We start from the raw sequence: 27358 nt of genomic DNA on the forward strand, positions 1-27358 counted from the left end.
TCCAGGTGGCAAACCCAGCCAGGCAGGCACAAAGGTCTTTTTTCCAGCTCAAATTAGTCATCACAAGGTGAGGCCAAGAGCTTTCTTTCTTGGTGATAATGACTATCTGGGTTGCCTAGTCTGTTCTTTCAGAGATTGTACTAAAAATTACACAAGCAATGTCGTGTTTGATTCCAGTAGCTCTGGTGGCTTGAATGCCTTCTGGATGTTGGCCCCTTAGGAGAGACAACATGGTGGGCCATGGATGGGAGTGGGGCCACCTTGATAGAAGCCCTTGTAGGCTGGGTGTCTTTGTTGCTCAGTTCTGGGTTCTTCTATCCTCTTTCCCTCAGATGGGCTCAAGAGGGTTCTCTTGGGCTGAAGGCTCATCCCTTCAAAGTTACCATGCAGCTGACAGGCTGGACAGTTTGGAGGACTGGAAATGGCCATCCTGAAAAACCAGCTGCTGAGTTGTTCACCTGGGGGGAGTTGAGTAACAAGCCCCTAGTTGCTATTTAGCAGCTGTGGCTCTGAGCATTGGTGTGTGTCCCAACTCACACATGCAGCCTCACGGAGCTCCAGTGAACATAGAAAATAGGCCCAGGAAGATGGAATAACTTGACAAAGGTTATCCAGCCAAGAAGCAGAAGAACTAGGACTTGAGCACAGATTTGGGCTCACTTGCCTCTTGGTTTTTTGGGGGTTGTAGGGACTGGGGTGACTGGGGTATCATCCCACATACAGTCTTCCTTCCAGCAGTTGTAGCCACATTGGGGTGAAGGCCAGCTCAGGCCACTAGAAATAATGTCTCAGAAGAAGCCAGGAGTCTGTGTTCTTAAAATGTAAAATACTCTGATTTTAACCAAGATAGAATATTCTGAGTGAGTCAACCCTCAGAGAGCTCAGATGGTCTTGGAACATTAGTTTATCCTGGGTCCAAAATCTGCAGAGTGTCATCTCCAGAAGGACCCCCTACCCTCTCTCTGCCAGGCTCTGGGGGCTTCTCTGTTCTTTCTGTCTTTGGGGAAACTGCCTTTCCAGGTCCTCTCTGGATTCTGCTGTTGTTTTGAGGACATCTAGCTTCTCCTCTAGGTGACAGTCCTGTAGAAAAACACCCATGATCTTTGCAGCTCCTGCTCAAGACTCCTTGAGAAGAAATCAAACCTCAGATTTCTTCCTCGGGCCAACCTAGTGCATCCCCTCCTGCCTGATTCTGAACTTCTCTCCCAGCCTGATCATCCCAAGCTTCCTGCTTTTCCTCAATGCACCAGGCTAAAGGTTCTTTTCTTCTTAAAACTCCTTTATTTTGAACAAATGTTGAATGTGGAGAGAAATCACAGAAAGAGTACAGAGAGCCCCGCACACCTTCCTCTGCCTCCATGTGGCTGCTTCCTAAAAGGAGGTGGGCAAAGGCCACCTGGAGGAGGTGGCCCTTCAGCTGGGAGCCGAGTGATGAGAAGGAGCCAACTACTGTATGTAGAGACCCATGGAGGGATCAGGTAGTGCAAAGGACTTGTGGCTTCCTCCTTGTTCCTAGTGTGACTGGCAGAGGGCTGGAGACATGAGGACTGTTCAGCATGAGCTGCAGAGCAGGCTTCTCATCAGAGGTCAATGCCAGCATCCCCACCCAGGACAATATTTGAGAAGATAAAAGTGGCAAGAGATTTCACATGAATAACTAAATTTATGACTTTGAAAATCTATTGAAGGGGCAGAGTAGTGTCAGCCTGTCCTTTTGGCCCAGGAAGACACCTGTGTTTTGTACAGAGGGGCACAGCTCCCAGACCACTCGACTCTTTTGAACCCATCCAGCCTGCTGATGCCTTCAGCTGTGCCTATGATACCTGCTGTTCAGTGACTCTTAGTTTCTATTTCTAGGGTGAGCCCCCTGGGGTGATGGGAAACCATACCACAGAGGCCACTGGAGTGTAGGGGAGGGGGCAGGCTCCTGCCAGACTGCCTGGGTTCAAGTCCAGGCCCCACTCCACCCAGCTGTGTGACTCTGCAGGTTGCTTACCCTCTCTGAGCCTCAGCTTCCACATCAAAGGGAGCAAGTAATAGTACCTGTCATTGTTGGGAGGATTCCTTGGGTTTGGTACTACACAGGGATGTGGCAGAATGTGCCATGTGAATGGGGAGGAATCTGGAGCACCACCCCTGGGGCATCCACAGAAGGAGGCTCACTGCTGGACTTGGGTGTGTAAACATAACACAATAAGAGAGGTAAATAGGGAGCCTACACCATGGGAACAAATATTTACTCCTCACACTTCAGATAGAGCCCTAATATCCAGAATATACAAAGAACTCAAAAAATTAGACAATAAGATAACAAATAACCCAATCAACAAATGGGCCAAGGACCTGAACAGAAACTTCTCAGAGGAGGACATACAATCAATCAACAAGTACATGAAAAATGCTCATCATCTCTAGCAGTCAGAGAAATGCAAATCAAAACCACCCTAAGATACCATCTCACTCCAGTAAGATTGGCAGCCATTAGGAAGTCAAACAACAACAAGTGCTGGCGAGGATGTGGGGAAAAGGGTACTCTTGTACATTGCTGGTGGGACTGCAAATTGGTTTGGCCAATTTGGAAAGCAGTATGGAGATTCCTGGGAAAGCTGGGAATGGAACCACCATTTGATCCAGCTATTGCCCTTCTTGGACTATTCCCTGAAGACCTTAAAAGAGCCTACTACAGGGATACTGCCACATCAATATTCATAGCAGCACAATTCACAATAGCTAGACTATGGAACCAACCCAGATGCCCTTCAATGGATGAATGGATTAAAAAAATGTGGCATCTATACACCATGGAGTATTACGCAGCACTAAAAAATGACAAAATCATGGAATTTGCAGGGAAATGGATGGCACTAGAGCAGATTATGCTTAGTGAAGCTAGCCAATCCCTAAAAAACAAATACCAAATGTCTTCTTTGATATAATGAGAGCAACTAAGAATAGAGCAGGGAGAAAGAGCAGGAAGAAAAGATTAACATTAAACAGAGACATGAGGTGGGAGGGAAAGGGAGAGAAAAGGGGAATTGCATGGAAATGGAGGGAGACCCTCATTGTTATACTAAATTACATATAAGAGGTGGTGAATGGAATGGGAAAATAAACAAGATGAGAAATGAATTACAGTTGATGGGGTAGAGAGAGAAGATGGGAGGGGAGGGGAGGGGGGATAGTAGAGGATAGGAAAGGTAGCAGAATACAACAATTACTAGTATGGCATTATGTAAAAATGGGGATGTGTAACCGATGTGATTCTGCAATCTGTATCTGGGGTAAAAATGGGAGTTCATAACTCACTTGAAGCTAATGTATGCTAATGTATGAATATGATATGTCAAGAGATTTGTAAGGTTTTGAACAGCCAATTAAAAAAAAAGACAAAAACATAACACAGGACACCTGTATTCACTGAACTTGCAGAGAGGCACAAGCAAGAAGCACATGTGGGGAGGGGTTGCATTATCTCCCACCACATGCGTTATCTCTTGCCCACATGACTTTCCCTGGACTTGGAGACAGGCTCTGGATGTGGTTCTACCATCTCTGTGTTGGTAGCCTTTGGCAAGTATTTCCATGATGGGCTGCCACCACTGGTCCCAGGGTCCACCTGGGAGGTAGGCATGGCTTCCAAGACTGGACCCCTCCATGTCCAGGGAAAGTGGGGATGGAGGTGTGAGCAAGGTTAGGTAGGGTCTAAGAGAATTGCTTTCTGAGGCACAGACAGGCACTTAAATCTGGAACAATTTGAGTACCCTACAGAAGAAGAGCCCCCTTCTGCATTCCCACCATTGGAGCGGTGAAAGGCAGAGAGTGGGCAGGTCCAGCGATGGCTCCATGGATGTGATTTGATAGGCACAATGTTGAGCACAAAGGGCCATCACAGACAGACACAGGGTAATGCTGTTTATATGAAGAACAAAAGTCTAAAAACGAATATTTAGCAACATAAGGAGACACTACTATGTGACAAAAATTAATGCAGAAGTCCCCTGGGGTCAACAGGGAGCACATTTATGAGGAAGGTTTTCCAGGTGGGTGGTTGGAACCTGTGTTGCCACTGTGTCCCACATAACTCCTGTTAATCTTAGGTGTTGTGTATAGATTTTAAAATGTTTTGTTTGAATGAAAATATGCATAGCTAAAAAATAGGCCTCTAAGCCACTGGGCTGGATGCTCTACAATTTCCTTGCTGGACCTGAGCCTCTAGGATGTCCTGGTTTTCCTCAGGCCATCAAGGTGACCCTAGGTTCAGGTTGGCCAGGTGGCACTGTGGTAAGGGAATCAGTCAGAAGAAGCTGAAGACCTGACTGGGTCCTGGTGGTTTCAGACAAGAGCTATGTTCCCTTGAGTGTCAGTTTCCTCTACTGTGAAATGGGGAGAACTTAGTCATTGATCTCCCAGAGCTGGCATTAAGGTATTTGGAGGTGATGATGCATGGAGTGAGTTCAGCTTTGTTTCAGGGTATATGCCATATATCAAAGACTGCTGAGAACAGCACAGTGAGGGCCCAAGTAGAGGGCAGGAAGAGGTGGGGTAAGAAGGACATGGTCCTTCAAGAGAGGCCTTGCTTTGGTGACTCCTAGGGCTCTACATCAAGGAACCTTGCATCTCAAATTCAAGCCCACAAGGACCAGCTGGCCTTGAAGCACATGAACTCAGAGCCTTCTTCTGTTCTGGTCATTTTGCACAGCTTTCCTCGTTGGCCACAGGCTCACTCTGACCCATCAGGAGCCCAGAGCTTGCTTTGACTTTCTGCTGACCTCCTCCCTTTTCTAGATGGCATGGATTCGGACATTCCTACTCACATGTGGTGATGGTGCAGCCTGTCCCCCTTGGATCCATGCACTCCACCCTCTGCTGATGGAGGGCTGAACCCATAAGGTGGGGTGCCACTAATGGCAAGAGCAAGCCCAGGAGGCGTTTGCTGTGCTGGCGCAGTCAGGGCCCAGGAGTGAACCTGTTTTGGGCGTCACTTATGTTCCTCTTTGTCATATAGTAGGGTCTGTCTCCTGTTGTGCTCCGGGTGCAAGGTGAATCCTGCGAGTCAAAGATGTGCATTTTGTGCATCTGTAACAAGATGGAGCAAGGGACAGTAAGCAGCCTGCCGGATGGGCTTTCTCGGGCTGCTGGCTCCAGGCAGGGTGGACTTAGCACAATGTCTGAGGAAGCCAGCAGCCCACATCTGGGACCTTGAAGCTCAGGAAGCTGAAGCAGGGCTGTTCTTCCAGCTAGAGAGAGTGTTTTATTCCCCTACTTGCTGGCTCCTGTGACAAATTGTCAGAAAGCTGGTGTCTTTAGAAAACAGAAACTGGTTTTCTCATATTCTGGAGGCCAGAAATTCAGAACTATGGTGTTGGTGGATTGGCTCCTTCTGAGGCTCAGGGAGAGGACTGGGACAGGCTCTGGTGCCGGCAGCAGCACTTGCAGTCCCTCTTGGTCTCTCCATCTACACTTGAGGCACTCTTGGGGCTCTGTATGTCTCAAGCATGCTGTCAGTTCTCTTATGAGGACACTGTCATTGGCATTATGATGACTCATCTCAAGACCCTTAACATAAACACATAGGGAAAACCCTATTTCCAAATCAGGTCACATTTGTAGAAACTGGGGTTGGGACTTGGAAACAGCTCATTGGGGAACTGCTGGGGCTTGAATGTATCCCCAGCATTCATGGGTTGGAAACTTGTTCCCCAGTGTGACTACATTGAGGGAAGGAATTTTGGGGGTTTGGTGGCCACAGGGGCTGTCCCCTGAGCAATGGATTCATGTGGTCTCACTGGGGTGGGCTCCTGATAAAGGGAAGATTTTGACCTTGTCCCCTGTCCCCATGTGTGGGAGTACACTCTTGCGCTTCCACATTCCCTATGAGGGACAGAGCATGTAGGTCCTTGCCATTTGTCAGCATCCTCATTGTGAACTTTCAGCCTCCAGAACCATAGGAAATAAATCTCTCTTCTTTATAAGTCACCCACCCTTAAGTATTCTGCTACAACTGCACAGACCAGATGAGACAGGGACATGCTTCCCCCCATTGCATGAGGAAAATCATGGTAATACCTTTGTGAATCACAGGTGTCTGATTCCAGCCACCACTCATGCAGGTCCTGAAATTTTGCATCCATCTTCCAGTCTGCTGTCCTCAGTGATGTTCTCATCTTTAAGGCAGGAGGAACAGGCCTGGTACACATGTGAATGAGAGAGCTGGGGTGAGTGTCAGGGAGGGATGGGGCCTGTGGCAAACTTCATGGAGCAGGCACTAGCTAAAGTGCAGTGGCCAAGGCTGTCAAACTGTGGCTTCTGGTCAGGGCATTTATCCAGCTGGCCCAAAGCTTATTTTATTTTTACAGAAAACCCAGAAATATGAATATTGTGTGACCAATTTCATTTTTAAAAAACTATTGAGTAGGTTAAGGAAAAAAAACAACAACTTTGTGAGTCTGATGGAGTCCCCAGAGACTGCTTTTTAATCTTCTGGACAAGGTGTCCAGAGAAAAGTGGGGATGGTGGCCTGAATGTTTTTCTGGGGTAATTCCCATGCACTCAGAGCCCAAGGAAATGCAGTCTTCTGTTTAACAATGACAAAAATGCCTTTAAAAGGAGAGAATATAAATTCTTTCCCTCCTTCTGGGTCTCTCTCCTCTGTTATAGAATTTATATTTGCTCTTTAATGATATTCTAAATAAGAAAAATTAAAACCCTAAATCATAGCATAATATTTCCCATTCATTTTAAGTGTGAAATATAAACTTTCAATACAAATGTCATAGCAGTTAACTCTTATGCAAGTGCCTCAGATTTACACCATTCCTGCTCTGAAGCTCATGCCTGTGCAGGTATTTTGTCCCCACTGGAGCAACAGAAGTACTTCCCTGAGCCCATTCAGCAATTTTATTTGACTTCTCAAAAAGTTCCCATCTCATCAGCCCCATATCCATAGGTGGCCAATGAGTTGGGAATGAGTGGAAGCAAATGGCTCGGGGTTTCCCTGTCTCTGTTCTCCTCGTGTGTGACCATGTTCAGCAAAAGTGCTTTGATGCTGGAAGAAACATGGGTGGTAAAGGATGTGATGAGTTCTTTGGTTGTTGCAATTTTGTAGAACATCTTTGCCTTTTCTCTTCATTTGGAGCAAGCTCTGGTTTGAACAGCCAGCAGGGTTTCTCAAAGCAGTGGATTCCCCACTTTCTCATCATAGTTGCAACACATTTTCTTGTAATCACTTTGATATCAGCAGCAAGCATGTGGCCCACTGCTCTTCTGCTGGTGGGCATGCCCCATTGTCCTACCAGATGTCACTCCCAAAGAGCATGTTCAAAGTCAAAGTCTTCAGAATTCAGAAGTGGCAACCCTATGAGCAGAGTTTAGGCCCAGCACTTTCCCTTCTGGTCAGGAGGCCCTGTGAGAATGCTCAGATCACAGGCCCAGAGCTGGTGCTGTTACTGCCTCTGATATCAATCTTGAAGCATCAAAGGAGTGCTTCAGTTGGGATTGGCTTGCTTTGGATCCTGTGTTCTGAATCTCCAACTTGTCTTTCAAGTATAGTGCATCATCAAACTGCAAAGGCACTACTTTCCCACAGGGTAGCTGCTAAAATGTTTTTTGGACACAGCAATTCTCCTTTCTCTTTGCAGCCCCAGTGGTTTTGCGAGCAGCATTGGCTGGAAAACATGCCTGGACTTAGGATGAACAGGAGCAGCCAGAGACAGTGGACTTTGTGTTGTTCTGTACCTTGAACCTCCTTGTTTTCTTGTCAAAATAGCATCTTGATGATGCTTTGGGGGGCCCTCCTAAATTTTCAGCTAAGGGTGACTCCATCTCCAGGCTAATGAGGAGGGACCATGAATGCAGTTGAGCCAAACTGAAGAGACAATTTCCTGATCATAGTGATTGATTCAGGGATGGGCATATGTTCCAGGCTGAGCCAATCAGAAGAAGCCATTTATTAGCCGTAGTGATGGTTCAAAAATTGGCAGATGACCAAGACTGAGCCAATCAAAATAAGTCATTTCCTGACCATAGGGATTAGCCCAGGGATTGGGCACATGGCCCTCAGAGCCAATGAGAAGCCCTGATAGTAGTTTTCCTGAGACTTTGGGGAACAGAAAGTTTTCCCTTTACTTCCACTTAGATTTCAAGGAAGCAAAATGTGAGCCTGGAGTTGCTGGTTCCACACTTACATGGAAGTTGAGAATCAAGTCATCTTCATGGACGATAGTGAAGAGCGATGATGATGATGCATCTTAAAAATCACTTTATTCTTTACTAAAATACACTTTCTGGTGTATTTGAGTGAAGAATACAGGACACACAGCAGCTTCATTCCCACACCGCTGTTCTGTGCTCTGACTTTTTGTAGCCAGAGCCTCCCCAGCCCTGCTCTCCTGCAACAGCCAACCCATTCTCCACCCATGCAGTTTTGAGTTTTCATGAGCAGTACTAAAGGGAATATACATTAGGCAGCTTTTTGAGGTCACCCTCTTCTGCTCAGCACAATGTATTTGAGATTTAGCTTTGTCATCATAGGTGTCCATCATACGCTCTACTTTATTGCCAGATAACCCACTCCATGGATGCACACAGTTTCTTTTGCATGCATCCACGAGGATATTTGTGAACAACCACCTTGTTTAAATGATGAATCCAGCCAGGCCTGAAGCTTAGCCAAGCTGTAAACTCGCCAACAAATATATCTGCCCTTCTATCCCAGGTTTGTGTAGACTTACATGGTTTGAGTGTTCTTTGTGTTTAAGGAATCATCTTTTATTCCCCTAGTGAACTGATGAAGAAAGTCTCACTTGAATTAGTGAGAGGTCCAATGGCAAGGGGCTTTCTAAGTGACATTCCTGTACATTCAGTTGCATTGTAATGTGCCACATTGCTGGGTTACCTCATGGAGTGGCCTTGGAAGGTGATAGAAATTGACACCCCACTTGACACACAGTGAATTTGATTCTCAGTGGGGATGAAGTGACTCATCTTGAGAAATAACCTAGCAGTCTGGCTGCAGTCCAGGTGTCTCTCTGCCTCCCCTGAGCTCAGCTGCCTCCCCATCAGATGGCAGCAGAGCTGGCAGGATTACTTAGTGAATTTTTCTCTCTTATATAAACAACCTCCCAGGTGTTCAATTTAGAATAAATAGAAATAGAAATTAGAACAAGGTCATCAAAATTTCCTGTTGTTTAACAGCTGACAGTGCCTATAGGAACTCAAGATTACTGTCACTAAGAGGTCCATATAATCCATTTGATAATGCACATTCTACAACTGGGATGCACCAGAAATCCTTCACATTGGCTCAGCAGTTCTTTATATTTTTTCTGTCATTATTTTCTCCTTGCTAACAAAACAGTTTGCATTGAGAAGGAAGTGTGTAGAGGGCTTTGCTGCACCCCTCCCCTGACTCTGGCAAAGGCAAGGCCCTACTGAGGTGGATGGTGCAAGATGTCCATCCTCTGGAGGAGTGCAGAATGTTTCTGGGAATGGGCTGGTTTGTTTTTGTATTCTTGTTGATAAGTATAGTTGCAACTTCTCATATGATCATTAAGTATGAAGAAAAAATATGACTTTCCCAATTAATGCAAGTATTTCTAAAGAATAAATCTGTTTGCTCTAAATGCAACGATTCAGCTGTGGAATGTAGATTGTTAATGTTTAATGAAAAAACCCCCTGTAGGAAAAACAGTCAAGGAAGTTTTTGAGAAATTAATTTAAAATCTAGAGAAGAAAAATTAATGTTAAAAAGACAGATTAGTGCTTGGTACTGGGTAACTTGTTCTTGTTCCTGTGCACAATGGTTTGTGCTCTTACTCTTGTTTGATTAAATTAGTAGCCTCTCTATCTAGTTAACCACTTGTCATAACCTCAGTGCCGGTTCTAGTCAGTAAGTCAAGAAAGAATACTGAAGGTATAGGCCAATAGTCTGGGACATTTCTAACTATTATTAAAAGCTAACTAAGCAGAAACAGCTCAAAGCAAAATGTGAACTGAAAGAAAAAATGCTTGCTTATGCATAAGTCAAGATACATTCTTCTTATGTAATTGTAGCTATGTAATATTTTGTTTCTTTGATTAATGATTCCTGTCTTGTAATAAAAAAATACTGTGAGCCTGCCAAAATGAAAAGTACATATGATTAACTTCACAAGTAAAGATTGGGATTCAGCACCTTCACTGTTGTGTCTGTGTTGTTTCTCTGCTGCCTTTTCTGACTCCTCACCATCTGTGCATCTCCTGAGACACCCTGGTAGAGCTGGACTCTGACAGGTTTTAGTCTTTTTAGTAGGGGCCTGATATGAGTGTCATCATGCGACCAGACCACGTGATGGCATGTGGTGGTTTCTCACTGATGGCTGTGACTGCTCCACCTGTGGCTCAGCACTACCTAAGAGGACTTCTTGCTCAGATCCCATGTGAGTGTGCATGTATGGCAGGCAGGGTCCTCCATGTGGGGATTAGGGACCCAGGCTGCTTCTAGGTAGTGGCTCTGCCATACTCTAGGGCCTCTGTGTCTGCAATTTGTCCCTAGTGGAATGTGACAGCAATTGATTCTGCCTTTCAAGTGATGTGTGACACTTGGGCTCATAGTTCATTGGCCAGAAGTAATCCTACGGCCACACCTGAGAACAGGAGAGGCTGGCTAGGTCCCTAGCTGTGGAGCTGTGAGCAGTGCTCTGCAGAGCAGGGGTTTGTGTGTTTATAAATCCTGACAGGTGGCAATCTCCCCCACTGACGTGACTCCTCACTCTCTTTGTTCTACACTCAGAATCCAGTATTATTTACAAGACTGTCTATGCCTTGAGGTTCCTGCAGAACACACCTACTCACCCTCAGCCAAACCTGGAGACAGTGGTTCGGGAAAATGTTCAAAGACAGATAAGAGCCTTCTATTGCACCATGATCTCAATCTCCCTCTCCAAAGTCTTCAGTTTTCTGTGATTACCTCTAGAACATGTGCTACTCTCCTACCTCAACCATTTGATATAAAACTGTAGCTATAAATTAAAAATGAATATGAGGATTAGCTTATTTACCTGCCTTCTGTTTTTTTTTTTTTCAGTTAGTATTTATCTATAAGTAATAGGCCACAAAGCTCAACCAAGCAGGAATCTTTTTTCTCATGCTGTGGCTTGCTCCTCTGACTTCCTGCTTTGTGTTCTTATCATTTAATTCTGGTCTTCATGGTCACACAATGGCTGCTTTGTCTCCATCTCAATCAGGATGGAGCACAAGCATTCACAGATGGACACCTCATATTTTTCTAGTGGGTTATTTCAAGGGTTCTTTGGGAATAATTTATCTTTTTTTGGAATGTCTACTGGGGATAAATATCAAATATCTTGCCTTTTGGTTAGGGTGTGGGCATTGGGATGGGTTCTTCCTGGAGAGGGGGCTCTCATCTACAGGATGTAGACAGTGCTTGATGTCAGCCCCATGTCCCACTCCTCACCTCATGGTATTTTGCCATAGTGAGTTAGGAACACTTCTGGAGGCCAGTGGCAGCACAGCCCCTGAACTCTGCAGAAACCCCAAGTTACAGTTTGAGGTGGCCTCTGCTGCCTGCTCCCCAACATTCACCCACCTGCTTCCTCTCTTGCACATGTTGAAATACTTATGGGGATACACCAAATCTCTGAGCTTTTGCTCCTGGATCTCCCCCTTCCTTCCTGTGTCTCTGTGCTTTCAGGGGGATACCTGTGGTCAGGCTGCAGCTTATGCTGAGCTCCAGGTCTTTCATTATAGAGGCGACATGGAGCTATGTAGTTGGATGGAAAGAGCAACATCTGCTCCTTCTAGGAAACTAGAAGATACTTGATGGGGGTCCTGTGGCAGGGAGTTGAGGGGCACTGCCACCCCAATGTGCAGGCTTCACCTCCAGCGGGCTGTCTGGGGGTTTTGGCTTGGGCAACTGGACACGTGATTCTAACATTGATTTGGAAGACAGAAGACAGGCTAGTCCAGCTGACAGGAATATAGTAAAGAACAGCAATCCCTCCATTAGCCTGCAAAGGCTACTGTCCCCAAGGTCACAGGCTGGAGGACTTCCACAACAGAAATTTGTTCTTCAGAGTTTGGAGGCTGGAAGTCCAAGATTGAGGTGTTGGCAGGCTGGTCCTATTGTGGCTCACACTTGGTTTCTGGGGGCTGCACTTCCTGGGTCCTCACACGGTCTTCTTGCATGTGTTGGTGTCCTCATAGTCCCTCTTTTTATAAGGACACCAAGTATTAACTTGGTTTCCTCTACAGAGTCCCTGTTCCCCCCATAAAGCTGGGCTCTGCAGGGCTGTGGGTGATAACTTCTTGGGAGAGGGAACCCCACATTGTCCCCAGCACTTTAGTGGTAGCTGTGTCCTCAGTGCTGCCCTCAGCCCTAGTGCATCCATGTGAGAATTTACCTGCAGATCAAGAAAGCTGGATGACTGACCAGCAGGTGGGCCCCTTGGGCGACAGGACTCAGGGAAAAATCAAAGCCCCAGGAATCACCTAAAAGGGGAATGTAAAGCCACAGATACAGTTGTCTAGCCACATGGGACAACAACCTCATGATCAAGGCAAGACGTACCCCAGAAATGACTGAGGAGAGCCATGGACATTCATGTTGGTGACCAGGAATGGGTGGAAACTGGGCACTTGATGCAAAATGTTCAAGTTCCCTGGATTCCCAGCAGTGGAATCCAGCCACAGAATACTCAGCTCCCAGGCCCCAGCTTACATCAGGTAACAGGAAAAGCCTCTTTTGGCTCCAGACTGAATGTAAAGCTGTGGGACACCCACAACCACAGAGGCAGAGGCCATGTGTCCTGCGGGTGTGGGTTGGATGGTTCTGGCACATAGCAGTGGTGGCCATCACACTAGGGCACAGAACTGCTCTTGGTTCTCTTTTAAACTGTGCCTTTTCCTGTGATTGCTGGTGGAGCACCTGAGGCTTGGGCTGTGGCCTGTCTCCTCCAATCCTCAGTGCCATCAGGGGCCAGAGTGTGTGGTGTGGTCTGTGGTTAGTCAAGATGTCACTTGTCCACCATGCCAGGCCACACAGAAGCCCTCAGCTGCCTGACTGCATCCTGCTGCTGCCCTCTGCCTTCTGGTCCTTCCTGCTACAGTCTGGCCAGGCATCAGCCCAACTTGATTATTGCACTCTGTGGTGAGGCTGCCCTGGCACCCAGGGACTGCTGAGAGCACCCCATCCTTGTTTCCTGCTTCATCACAGGACAGTGTCCAGCCAATGACCCACATGTGACCCTTAAAAGCCACACTCACAACTCGCTGCCATACTTACTGGGCTCCTTCAGTGTAGAATCTGCATAACAAGTGGCCTCTGGCAGCAGAACACAGTGGCTACCTGGATCTGAGTCATGTGGATCAACTACCTCCTCTGGCTATTGTTGTGAATGAGGGCAAGTCACTTAACCTCTCTGACTCTGTCTCCTAGTTTATAAATGGGATGCTAATCAATCCCTCACAAGTGAAAGACTGTTGAGATTGACAGCATTAATGCCTGTAAAGTTCTCATAACAGTGTTTGGTCTGTAATAATGATTATGCAAATAATGACTATAATCATGATAATGGTTTCAGTGCCTATCAAATATTCAAACCAATACTGTGTTGATGATGGTGGTTTTATTATTGCTTTCCCTTTACTCCAAAAAAGTGCTGGACTGTGGTGTGTCCCTGCCTTCTCTCTGTCAATGGATCTGCTGCTCCACATTTCAGGACCTGTGGCCAGAATGGGCTCCCCCTGACCTGATGTTCATTTATATGTGCATACACAAAGTGCTTACTATGTGCCCAGTAGGGTCCTTGAACTTTTAGAGAAGTGGTCTTCCTGCTGTTGTTCATTTGCATCAACGGAGGACCATAGGGACACTCAATACCCATGGAGACCATTTGAGTAGTCTCTGGCCCTGAGTGTAAGGCATAGCTCATCCTGCAGTGAGAGGAGAGACCTGTTGAATAACAAGGCATCTCTGATGTGTCCTCTGGGGTTTTCCTCTGTGGGGGAGCCTGTGGGAGTTCATCCTATTGTGCCATCACTGATTCAAGTTGTCCTGCTGTCCATGTCTGTTGAACTTGAATATGAGTAAACAAACCCCCCACTCTCCCTCATGCCGCCCCCATGGAGCTTCTACAGCCTCTGGTCGCCTCTGTTCTGTCCACAGCCCCATGGATGCACACCCAGGGGTCTTCCAGGATGGCAGATGCCATGCACAGACTATGATGGGCTCTGGCATTCTGGGTTCCTGCTTCTGGTCTCAGAAGTCTGGCCCTGGAGGTTGCCCTTCAGATGCCCCTTAACACCATCTTGTCTACTCTAGAGTCTGCATGATTCCTGCCGCAAAACCACAATTTATTTGTTGCATGACTTAAGCCTTTCATGCCCCAGTTTCCTCTTCTGTTGGCTATTGTGTGTGTTATTAAGTTTTTACTCTTTGCTCTAAACATGTCCTCTTATCTCTGATGTGCAATGCTAGGGCCATGTCTCTGAGCCACCTTTCCTTTTGCCAGCTGTCCTCATGTAGGCCCTGCAAGTAGAGGACAAAGGGTACTGGAGCAGGTACATGTTCTTCCCTTTTTCTTCCTGATTACTTCCTGTCTAGTCCTGTTTGCTTCCATCTAGCTCCTTCCACTCTCCTCCTCTTTCTGTTTCTGTTGAGCCCCAGCTGGCTTCTAGGGCCACCCAGCCTGAGAGTCAAAAAGTTTGGTCATGGGAAAAAGGCAGGCAGGCATCACCCTTCCTGCCAGCCACAGGCACTGGCACCCATGCTGGACTGTGGTGTGGCCCTGCATTCTCTCTGTCCATTTTGTGTTACATGTGGATGGAAAAGGAAGAAACTTATCTGACTGTTTCCATTTTATCTTTTAAACTGGCAGCATTTAAATTCAGTAGTTGATTATTTGAAGTTTTTCTCTTTTTGCTTTTGTAATGAGTTTTTCCAAGGCTGAGATATAGAAGGACCTGGCCTTGGGTGCCATGGGGCAGGGAAACCTGCTCACAGAGTTGGCTATTCACAAATGCAGGGTGGCCTGCAGCTGGCCTCCTTCATCCAAGGTTCAAGTTGCTGCACTGCTGTTCCTCCTGAGGCTCTGGGATTTGCAGGGGGCTTCCAGGGAGTAGCGTTTTCCTACACTCACTTTTGCATTGAAGGTCTCATCACTGGCTCTTCTGCCAGCAGCTGTGCTGAGATGCTCTGAGACAGATGCACCTATTTTCCTGAATGACCTGGAGATCCAGGATGACAGTGGGAACCTTGGATAGGGGACACAGTCATCTGTGATTTTAGAGTAGTGAAACCTTCTGACTAGTGCAGGGTTCATGAACTGGGCCTTGAGCACTGAGTCCCACCTCCTTCACTGTAGATCCACCAGGCCAGGAGAAACTCAGGGAATTGACAGAACTGGAAAGTTTTGGAGGTGGAAAGAACAAGTGTGAATCCTGACTTTGACTATGTTCAGATTGGAGAACTTCCCTGTGGCTCAGTTTTATCATTTTTTGAAAGTAGTTTTGAGACTACACATCTCAGAAATATTGTAATGGTCTCCTGACATGGCAGGTATGTGGACCCAGGTGGACTGGCACCTCAATAGTGTGTTTCTCCTATTAATTGTTATTATCTCTTTTTATATGAAAATTGCAGCACCTTTCTTGGCAAAACTGGTTGCCAGACTAGCAACCCAGTGACATGATGTTGCAGAAGGAAATGAATGGCATGAGAATGCAAGAGGCAAAGGCTATGTTAGTGTAAATGGTGTCTGTTCACAACAATGAGAGGAATCCAGAGAGACTCAGAGCAAACACAGTATATTTATTCTCTCAAGCACAGAAACCTTGTAATCATAATTGGTGGACATGAATTCTATGAGCATTTGTTTAACTTCTACTAGGAAAGACCAGAGACCCAGCAGTAAGCAGGACACCAGTGTCACTGTTAGGGAAATCTGGGACCAGGGTGGAGCACTGTGGGGGCAGAAGGCATAGGACAATCAGGGAGGGAAAGGGTGACATGCTGTGGCTCTCATGGCCTCCTCCCTCCAGTCCTCCTACCAGAGATTTCCTTTGGCTGTATATGGATTATAGAGTGGGGAGTTGTGTAGACAGTTCCCTGCCAAGTAGAGAAGATCAGAGGAGGGCTAAAGTCACCGCCTCCAGGCTGCGGAAGAAGCCTGCTCTGCCTTGTGGTGGGAGGAGATTCCCATCAAGTGGAGAGGATGGGAAGAGGGCGAGATGACAGTGCTGAGTGGGCTGTGGAGAAGAGGAACCTGGGGTTGGAGAGTGTGCAGATGTTCGTCGAGGGTCCAGTCACCATAAATGGCCTGCAGAGGTTCTCCTCACTGCCCACCTTCCTCCCCTTCAGCTTGCACATCTCCAACTCCTTACTTGAGGAGGCCAACCAAGACCTCAGGTGCAACTCCTGCCTACAGCCTAGGGGGAGTCCTTCTTGATCCACAGAGCCTGGAGCCCCCTTCAGTCAGCACCAGCTATGGCCTGTTCTCCATGGAGCTCCTGCTAATTCCCATGGCCTTCAGTAACTTGGAGAAGTTTCCCTTCAACTGGGAGGTGAAGTCCCACATCTTCCACAGCTCCATCCACTCCAACAGACCCAAAGTGCAGTTCTATGTCACTCACATGGGCTGGAATGACAGTGACCCTGGTGAGGATCTAACCTGCATCAAGATGTTTGCCATTCTTGAGGCCAGGGAGATGGTGGCCAGCTGCTGGATGCAGGGGGGCCCCTGACTGTGCATGGCTGAGCTGGAGCTGCTGCATGAGTGGATTAGCTCCAAACTGGACCTGGAGCCCAAGGAAGAGATCCTGACCCTGCTGGGGGGCATGGCCATGGAGCTCTCCTTCAGCTTCTACCTGGCCAATGAGGCAGTCCAGCATCCCCTAGAGGAGGAGGGTGAGTGGGAGGACAAGATCCACTTGGGCCAGGACAGCCCCACACAGGTGCCTTCTGCCTGAGAGTGCATCTGCAGCATTGCAGTCTACCTGACCCAGGACAACCTGTAGAGGTCCCTGTTGAGCCTGGATGAGAACATCACCTTCTCTGTCCTGCTGAACCTCATCTGTGAAGGGGATACAACCACCCTTCAGATCTCTGACCAGCGGCAGCATGACAGACCAGTTCACTCTTCAGTTAGAGGCTTTGCCATGTTGGGTTGAGTGGCAGTCAATTCTTAGAAACCCCAAGCTACAGGCTGATAGATGGTGTCGGTCGTTGGCTGGGGTTTGTCATCAATAAACATAGCCAGGAATTAAAGTGGCCAGGACAACTTTTGTCTGGAAGGAGGGAGCTAAGGCCCTCACGTGTGTGCAAAGGTGGGCTGGGCATCAGAAAGGGACCATGAGGGAGGGGAGCACAGGAGTTGAGACAGAGAGGTGACCCAGCACCAAGGGTTGGTGACATGGACCCAGTACCACCTCTGTCTACCTACACTAGCTGTGACCTAAGTTAGTGGTCTGTCCTCCTTTGGAGTCCAGAAGACAGAGCTTGTCCTTTCTGATGGTTCTATTTTATGAAATTCTTATACCTTGCTCTGAGTTGTCAGTGACAGCTACATACTATTGCAAGCCGTCATTAGAATATTCTCCAAGAAGGAGGGTTCATGGGCCAGTTACCACGTGTGCTTGGCTAAACAAGCAGCAGACCTTCCCTGCCAGGCCTGCTGGCAGCATTCCAGGGGCCTGTGGGGTCGGCTAGTGCCGTGTGTGCTGACCTGTCCTGGCCTGAAAATACTGCAGTTCTCCATGTGTGGGGAGTGAGCCCCTCAGGAACAGGGGCTCACTCTGTTTTATTTTTGATGTCCATATTTTCTGAGCCCAACAGGTGCTTAAGTACTTGTTGATGTTTAATAGAGCAAGAGTGCAGAGGGATCCACAGCAAGAAGTAGGCAAGGTTAGATGACTGGAATGGACGAAAGGCCAGACCAAGCTGTGGTCAGCACATGCACAGGCACTGGGGTAGTTGGTACTTTTGAATACTGGAAAGTGGCATACTGAGATTGAATTATTGTATGTATAAAGAATAATGTTGTAGCAATGACTACTAATGAAAAATGTCTGACATACTTGAGAAAATGAATAGATTCTGCTTGCCTTTGCACCAGAAAGAGTGATGATTTATTTGATCAACATTGGTCTTGTTTGAAACACATCTTGAGCTCTCTGAGACCTTAGGCTTCTTTAAATTTTATTTCTCTCTACAGGCAGTATTTGCAGGCTATGTCTAAAGACTATCAGAAGTGGTGGTGTACATTTTAGGAATCTGGAGCATAGGGTGGATACTGTCAAAGCAAGAGGGTCCTGAGCTTTTTTGGCTTGAACATTTAGAGAGAAGTTTTGAATGTGAGCACCCAAATTGGTTCTCTGGGTTATTGAATAATTAAGAATTGTTTGGTGCCTGGTCTGTGTGCAGATGATGGACTTTGGCCTTGCAGGAAGGCCACTCAAGGCAATGTCAACCGGTGCTTGGTTTCCTTGGTCTTTGTGTGCCCCCATGTAGATTAGAACCACCACACTGTGCCATTCCTCAGTGATCTTTTCTTCTACTTTAGGCTGAAAGCTACTGTTGGTAACTTTTGTGGCTGCAGTAGCAGATATAGCTTTTATAATCTTATTTGTAATCTTAGTTTGTAAATATCACAAACATTGTTGTAGGTAGTCATTCATGGAGCTGCTGTGACTGGATCAGGTAGGACATTGGAAGTCTGGAGTAAAAAATGATAATCACTCTAAGAGGCTTATCCTTGAGATGGAGAAATACCTATCTCCATCTGTCTGTCCTTCTGTTTGACTCTATCCATCCATTCAACTACCATCCATTTATCATTCATCCATCCTTCCATCTACCATCCATCTATTCATCCTTCCATTCATCATCCACCATTTATCCCTCTATCCACCCATTTATCTATCCATCCATCCTACACCATCCATCCTTCCATCCACCATTAAAGTTTTCTGTCAAGTGTGGTCTCAGGAGGTATACCTTAGACTGTAAAAATAGAGAAGAATTGTCCTGGAGAATAGTCAGAAGGACAAGGGCAGGAGCTTCTCTGAGACCACCTCTGTAGAGGGTGCCCCAGCTGCAGCTCTGCTGCCCAGTGGTGTGAACAACATGAGAATGGCAGGTCCTGTTGCCAGAGAGCTGCTTCCTCTCCAGGTTGAAAGGGGCCTGATGCCACTCAGAGGGGCAGCCTCTGGATCGAGATTTGTGAATATGATCACCAGGTTTCCAGTCTCTACACTACCTGCCTGGCCCATGGAGGCACTGGAGATTTGTGAATGTGATCACCAGGTTCCCAGGCTCTACACTACCTGCCTGGCCCATGGAGGCACTGGATCTTCCCAGGGTTTTGGGAATGGGACATAGTGACCTAAGAAAATCCTCTGGCCTGTCAGGTGAGTATCAGAGCCCCCTTCTCACCCATGGCTGACCTGAAAGATCAGGAGGCATAGTGCTGAGGCTGCAGGGCCTGTGTGTGAAGATGACAAAAGTCCTATTGGTCTTCTCTTTCTCCTCTTTGTCCAGCCTCAGAACTCCGGAACTACCCACTGCCTTTGATCCCCAAGAGGATGCAGAAAATCTAAGAAGATATCTCTTCCAGCTTTATTTTAAAAACTAGCCTGACCAAAGGGGCTGAGAATCAAAACTGATTTGAATAATAGAAAGTTACAAAAATGATTTCTGAGTTTATGGCCTGGGAGACACGCCTGCTCTGGGCTTTCCTCTTCACCCAGGGACAGAGCTAGGGGCAGGGTGTAATGAGATTTCTACCCCTCTGAAAGACTGGAAGCATGTAGTGGGGATAAGGAAGCTGGACATGGTTGGAAGTGTGTCAGTCAGCTTTCTGTAACTGCGATACATTCCTGAGATGATTTCAACATATGGAGTCAGAAGGTTTATTTCAGCCCACAGCTTTGGAGGTTTCAATCCTAAGGATTGGGCTTGTTGCTGTGAACCTGTGGTGCTGATTGGTGAGGGATTAAAGCTGTTGCCCTTATGACTGTGAGCACAAAGGAGAAAGAGGAAAGGGCTGGGACCCAGCTCTCCCCTCAAGGGCACCCCTGATGCTGGACTCCCTCCCACCAGGCCTCCCATCCTAAGAGTACCAATGCCTCCCAGTAGTTCCCCACTCCCAATGTCTTCCACTTGCGCCTTTGTGGGACAGGCAGATTTACACTAGAGCAGAAGGAGGGCCACGTAGGCATTTGCAACAGTCAAGGCAAGTACTGTGCTTCAGGTGTGTGTGAATGTGTTCATTCAGTGCCTGGGGGTGGGTGCCACCCACATTTGCATGCTTGTCCTCATCTTGTAGACAGGGACATTGAGGTCAGAGAGACTGAATAAATAGCCTCAGGTTCACAGGTCCAACAGGGCAAAGCTAGGCTTTGAACCTGGATGTCAGGGCTTGGGGACACTGTTTTTGGCCCTTCTGTAAGCTGCCTTTTCATAAACTGTCACAGGGAGAGGGGTAAAACCAAAGCCTAGATCTCACCTCCAAGAGGGTGCACAGCTGTGTGGCCCTGGCTGGTTGACTCTTCCTGGGTCCTCCTGGCAGGGTCCTATTGCAGCCCGGTTCTGTATCAACCCTGGGAGATTGTGAGCATATGGATTGTTTCTCTGCTTCAGTCATCTGTTTTTTTGAAGGGCAAGTAAGGTAAAGTGAGAACACTTGGAAGCCTTCATGGTGGCTGCCTTGAGCCGCCCTCAGTGGTGGCAGTAAGGAGTGGGATGGGAGGGCAAGTGAATGCAGTCCTGAGGCCCTGAAGACAACCTCCATCCCTTCTCCCTGGCCTGCCTTTGTGCCCAGATTTGCAACATTGGCTCTAATAAGACTTCAAAAAGGCGTATCTCTCATTAGCAGCTGTAGGCCATGGGTGGCAGGGGGGCCATCATCCCCAAGCTGGGAGACCTGAGAAGTTTGCCTTCAACGGCAGTTTGCCAACCTCTTCTGAGCAGGAAAAAGTCCAGATATGTCAGTCTCAGGGGCCCATGGCATTTGTTGTTTAATTTGATAATTGCATCCTGAGCACCAAGTGTGTGCAGGGCATGGTACCAAGTGGAGGGTGTGCAACAATTAGCAAGATGACGACTCGCAGTCCAGGAGGGGAAACACTAATGAAGCATGCATGGTGGATGTAGCATGGTGGGTGCTCTGAAGGAAAGCAGTTCATGGAAGCAGCAGACAGCCTGATCTTATGCCCTGGGAGGGCTTTCTGGAGGAGGGACCATCACCTTGAGACTTGAAGGATGGACAGTGAAAGTCCAGACAACCAGGGGCCCCCAAGTGTGAGGGGGAAAGGTTCAGAGGGCCTAGAGTGTCCTTGCAAAGGCAGGCAGCAACTGGTGCACACTGAACAGAGCACAGTGGGGGGATTTAGCTAAAGGTGGGCCAGAGGCACCCATGATCAGGAAGCAGGGTGATTTACAGGAAGAAGGATGTCAGATGAGAGGTTCCAGCAGAGCCAAGTTCCTGGGGGATGAGCCCTATTATCTATGTAAATCAGCCTGCCTCTGTGTCCAGCCTCCCTTCACACTGGCTTCCAGCTAGTTCTGCCAGAAGGGGCATAGCACAGGCCCCAAAGCAGAAGACTCCAGTGTGATTTTGAGTGTGGTAAGATGGCTTGAGCTCCAGCAGACCACCCTGAGGCTGCATGGGGTGTGGCTAGGAACCTGGGTGCTTCTGGGGACATGCATGGGAGGACAGTGGCAGGGAGCATAGGGACACACACATTCTATGGTGCCAGTCACTTGATGTGAGCAGCACCTTGAGACTACAGTGGCTGGTGAAGTCCACATAGTGGTTGGTGGTCATTTCTAAAAGGGCACAGAAGGGGGAGTTCTGTGTTTTTGTTTGGGTGGGTTGATCTTGAGTTTGGCTTGGGCTGTTTTATTTTTCTTGGAAATTCTAGGAGGCAATGTTGGTGTTCCTTTGCCTATGAATTTGGTATTTGGAAGAAAGTTCTGTGCAGTTCTGATGACCATCTTAGTACAGATGGTAGGTGAGCTGTGAAGGTGTCAGGGTGGCGTGAGTACCCAGGTGTCCGACAGCTCTTCAAGGTTAGGAGTGCCTAGAGCACCAGGGCAAAGTCCAAGTGTGTTTGAGTGAGAGAAAGAAAAGTGACAACATTTCACCCTGGCTCATGGACTACTTTGAATCACCACAATGAAGTGGTTCTTTCTTGAGCATTTGAAAGTTTATGTCAACAAGCATTATACAAAGAGCAGGTTGGACACAAAATGAGTTTAATTGTATAAAAGATCATATTGCTTTGCAGCTATAAATTGATTTTTTCTATCTTAGCTTTGTTTATTAATATTTATTCTTATTGTGATAAATATTGACAGGAGAGGCTCTCTGGCTATTTCCATGGATCCCCTTTACTTAATATTTTCTCTCTGTATTCACAGAAATGATTGGAACAATAAATACCCACTCGCCATCTGTTTTATTTATTTATTTATTTTTTAATTTTACCTTGAATTGCAGGGGATACACTTGTGTGTGTGTCTTCTGTGGACCTCAGGTGGATTTTGTCTGGTCTTCTGAGTGGTGAAAATTTCAGTGCCTAACTGTTTTTGCTAGTGAACTTTCAATTTCAAATAGAATAAACCCAACCCAATGTGGCTTAAGGGAATTTTCTGGCACATATAACTGAAAAGCTCAATGATAGCCTCGGGGCTGGCTAGATCCAGGTGTTCAGAGATATGGCCAGAAAGTGATCTATGTCCATCTGTTGCCTTTGTGTTCCTCTGTTGGCTTTAGTCTCTGGCAGGTGCTGGATACTTGGAGCAATCAGTGCTTTGTAGAAGGACAAATGAGCTCAACAATTCCTGACAAGTTCTGGTCACCTGTCTCTTTGTGAGTCAATCAACTGTGGCCAGAAGATGAAAAATCTGATTGGCTTGGGTGATTGCACAGTTCCTTCTTAGACCAGTCTCTCTCCATAAAGATGTTGTGCTTTGGCCACACATGTCAATCCCAGAAGCTGGAGTACAGCCGGCCCATCCTGAGCTGCCTGGAATGCACAGGGTGCCCCTCCCCTTGGAAGCCCTGGTGCTGAGTCGCTGGGTGTGGGCAGGTGGCACTGTTCCCAAGGACCCTATTTATGGAGAGACACAGAGCAGGAGCTGTTGATGATTCATGAGAGATTCTCTCCAGGTCTGTGTGTCCCTGAGGCAGGGTGGGACTGAAGGTGACTGAAGTGTGGCAGGTGGACAGGAATGGCTTCTGAGGGGGCAGTTCCTGGACCCCATCACCTATCACCATAAGCCTGTGTGGTACAGATTGCCTGGCAGAGTCTGCAGTAAGTTCTTTGCACATAAGATCCTGATCCTTGCAGAGATGCTGAGAGGTACCTGTGGCTTCCAGCATCCCAATTTTACAGATGAGGCATTAGAAGGCCAGAGGTGTGGTAATTTCTATGGCTTTATGCTGGAGTCTGACCTCAAGGCAGGTGTGTGGTCCCAACTTCACTAAGCTACCCGGGTGCCTCTGGGGATGGCCATTCCCACAGCAAAAAGTAGGTAGTCAACTCCTGGTGTGTAGCAGGGTCTTGGTGAATAGACATCAAAGTAAAACACATGGTTTAGTGTTGTTCCTGAGTTCTTCCGAGCTGCACCTGCCATATTTGACTTTCTCAGATGGACAGTTAGGCTGAGTGGTGAGACCAGAGCTGACAGCCCCTCCTAGGAGTGAGGGCACTTTTGGGGGTCCTCACCTGTACCCAGATCCCTTCCTGCATTACCCTGGAGCTGTGCTCTGGCCTATCCAGCTCATATTTTTGGCAGATGCATTTTCTCAGCTCCCATGATCTGCTGGTCCTCCTGGTCCCTTTCCAAGCCAGAGGCAAAAAATTTACATCCTCAAGGTTCTCTGCTTCCTGGGAAGGCACCTACAGAAGGAAGATCCACTGGGCCAGGACTTCCTGGCAGGTGTGAAGAGAGATCTCCCCGCCTGCTCTCAGGGCTCCTTACTCTGCCCTATCATCTTTCAAGTTTATATCCCATTTTGAAAGGCACACCTGGCAGGGAACACATTGCCAGCCTCTATATCCCTATTGGGATGCAAGGGGCTCTCTGCTAATTGATCATAGGCAGAGTGGTTGGCCAAAGAGACAGAATCTGTATGCTCCCCTTAACCAGAGCAGAGGCACTGCGCCTGGGGCTGGGCTAAGCTCTGGGGCTGGGCTTAGCTCTGGGGCTGTGAGATGATCTCACCTTCCTCCCACATGATGGGATTCCCTTAAATGTGCTCCAGATCATACTGCCTGGTGAGGGCTGCCTGGAGCCCATGGCAGAGTCACCCCCTGAAGCCCATGTGTCCTCTTTATCAGCCCAGTCTCAGCTCTGGAGGGTGGGCACAGAACTCTGAAGTATCCCTGGTGGCACCAGTGATCCTGTGTGCTTCTGAATCTGAGGATTGCTGGTCCATGGGATCCCTCCCTCCCTAAAGTGTTGGCGACATTCCTTACTGGGGCCTGGGGGGAGGGCTCAATGGAGGTGATGGTCACTGATTCCTGCCCCAGGTATGTGAGGGCAGCCCCTGGAGGCCCTGAGACTGAGAAGAGAGGCCAAGGCTCAGGATTGCACAGGGAGGACCACTGGGGCACTTCCTGCTGGGACCATCATCCTGGGCACAGCAAGCCTAGTGGGTCCCTTAAATCTGGGTAAGAAGAAGGGCTGTCTACAGGTTGCTGGTGCATGGGCAAGGGTTTCCAGGGGGTACCTGGTCCAGGTTCTTGGCATCCCAAACAAAGAGTGGAATAAGATGTGGGGCTGGTGGGCAATGCTAGTGGGGGTTGATGAAGGGGAAAGTCCACACTGTGGCCCCAGAAAAGGCTGAGCATATAGCTCAAGGCCCATGGACACAGTGAGCTCCTCTGTGCTGGAATGTGCTGGTTCCCCTTTCCCCCCAGCAGATCTGGGGATAATGTGCACTGATCGATCACTTCCTGAACTTGATGTGAATGCTATAGTGCCCATGAATTTTCCCCCAGCAAAGGCACAGGAGAGGCACATAGCTCAGGGCTAACCATGTATATACAAGCAAGCTGCAGGTCAGTGCCTCGGGCCATGTCATGCCCAAGATAGGGACTACCCCCTGCAGGGTATTGACTTGAGGGTCATCATCTGACTTCCTCCCTTAACCACAGATGCCTCAGTTTCCCTCACAGGAAGATTCTAGCTGGGGAAGGGGGGTCCTGGCCCTGCCCATCCCCGTCTTCTACACCACAAACAGGACTGAGGTGCAGGTGACTTCTCTTGACTGAAACCCACCTCAGGTCACCTTAGTTGAATGTCAGACAGTCAGACTCATGCCTTAGCAAGGCTGGCAGCAAACTCCACCCAGCACACAGTGATTTTGTCAGCATTTATGGTGCTGAGAAATGACCTATGTCAGTACCCCTTGGGGCACTCTGGAGCAACCATGTTGTTATGTCTCCACATGTCATGTAAGCTGAATCCATAAGGTCACACCTACCCAGACATGAAGGAGACTAGGGAGTGAGCCCCACATGCACCCATGGGAGAGTATTTCTGGCAGAGGGAACAGCATGTACAGAGGCTCAGAGGCAGGAAGGAAGGTGCTATTTTGGGAAGGAAGGGAGAGTTCTTTTCTTCTCCAAGATAGAATATTCACATATTTTCACACAAAAAAATATGCATTTTTATGAGCATTGCCATTCAAAAATAGGAGGGTATTATGGGAAATTATTCTGTACCCAGAGAATATTTGCCTAATTAAAATGGAAACCAAGATTTCACAAGAATTACAAAAATTAAAAAATGAGAAAAATGTTGATTGGGTGTATTCCTTGAGAAATGAAATTCAGATTATTATAATAAGTTTACTTGATCTTATGTTAAAGAAAACACAGGTTTAATAATTTGCATGTTCTAATATGCAGAACAAAGAATTTATAGCATGCAGATCATCTGTGACCCTTCTTCAATTTTATATTGTCACGTAATATTGAATTTTTAACTTCACATTGACATTGCCAATATGATCATTGAAAGGGTAAATTCAGCAGAAATATTCAAGGGCTTCTGCAGTCCCCACCAGCTTCACTGTGGCTGGCAGTATAAGCTGCTCTCTTATAAAGCACTGCTCTCCTTGGTCTTCTCCTCTCCACTTGTTAACTGTCAATGACTCTCCCTTGAGGAGTGACTATAGACCTTGCTGCATTCTTGTTGCCAAGCACCCTCCTGGCATGTGTCAATCCTCCAGGATCACAAGACTTGCAATAAAGATGCACTGCATGCATATTTTGTTTGAAGCTGCCAGTAAGCAGAGCCCGCACAACCAAGATGGCAGAGATGTCAGAGTAGTGGGTGGGATAGATGCTGCTGTTGTCCAAGGACAATGGCTAAGTGAGGGCAGACATTCTTCCTTCCTTCCATCCTCAACCCCCAACTCCATCCTCCCTTCCTTCTTTCCTTTCTTCATTTTTCCTTAAAAGAAAATTCTTGGAATGGTGGTATAAGGATTTATAAGAATTTTTTATTATAATGGAAGCCATGTTCCTTTTTTGTGTGTGTACCAAATGTGGGACCATATGCAGAGACTTGAGAAATTACATGTAGTTTTTACTTTAATGATGCCAGGACACATATAACAGATGACACCGATTGGTATTGAATTGTTAGCAGGGAATTTTTTTGAGAGCATTGTAGTACTTTCTAGTAGTTTCATTCATCCTGGCAAAGTCATAAATGCATGGGATTTGGTTTCAGCTCATGGACTCCCTTCCCCCCTCCCTTCCCCCATTCTACTTTCTCCACTCTATAGATGTTTCTCATCTATTTATTTATATTGAGTGGTTCTCTCTACTTACATATAAAGTTGAAATTTACTGTGGTGTACTTATATATGCACATACATGGTTTTTCAGAATTCACTCCCTTGTCCTGCCCTTGACCACCCCTACTCCCTCTTGGTATATTTCTACTCCACTGACCTTCCCTGGACACTCTGCTCCCTCTTTCCTTTATTTCACTCTAGTTTCCACATGTGAGAGAAAACATTTGACCTTTGATTCTCTGAGACTGGGCTCATTTTCCTTGGCACAGTGTTCTCCACTCCCATGATTTCATTTTTTCTTATGGCTGAGAACAACTCCATTGTGGGGCTAGAACACATTTTCTTAATTCATATATCTATGACAGGCATCTGGGTTGATTCCATGACTTGGTTGTTGTGATTTTTGCTGCTGTAAACGTTGATGTACCCACATCATTGTAGTATATTGATTTTAGTGTTTTTTGGATAAATACCAGGGAATGGGATAGCTGGGCCCCATGGTGGTTCCATTCCTAATTTTTGAGGAATCTCCATCCTGCTTCCCAGAA

The sequence above is a fragment of the Callospermophilus lateralis genome, chromosome 11 (genome assembly GCF_048772815.1).
Source record: "Callospermophilus lateralis isolate mCalLat2 chromosome 11, mCalLat2.hap1, whole genome shotgun sequence".
Taxonomy (NCBI): Eukaryota; Metazoa; Chordata; class Mammalia; order Rodentia; family Sciuridae; genus Callospermophilus; species Callospermophilus lateralis.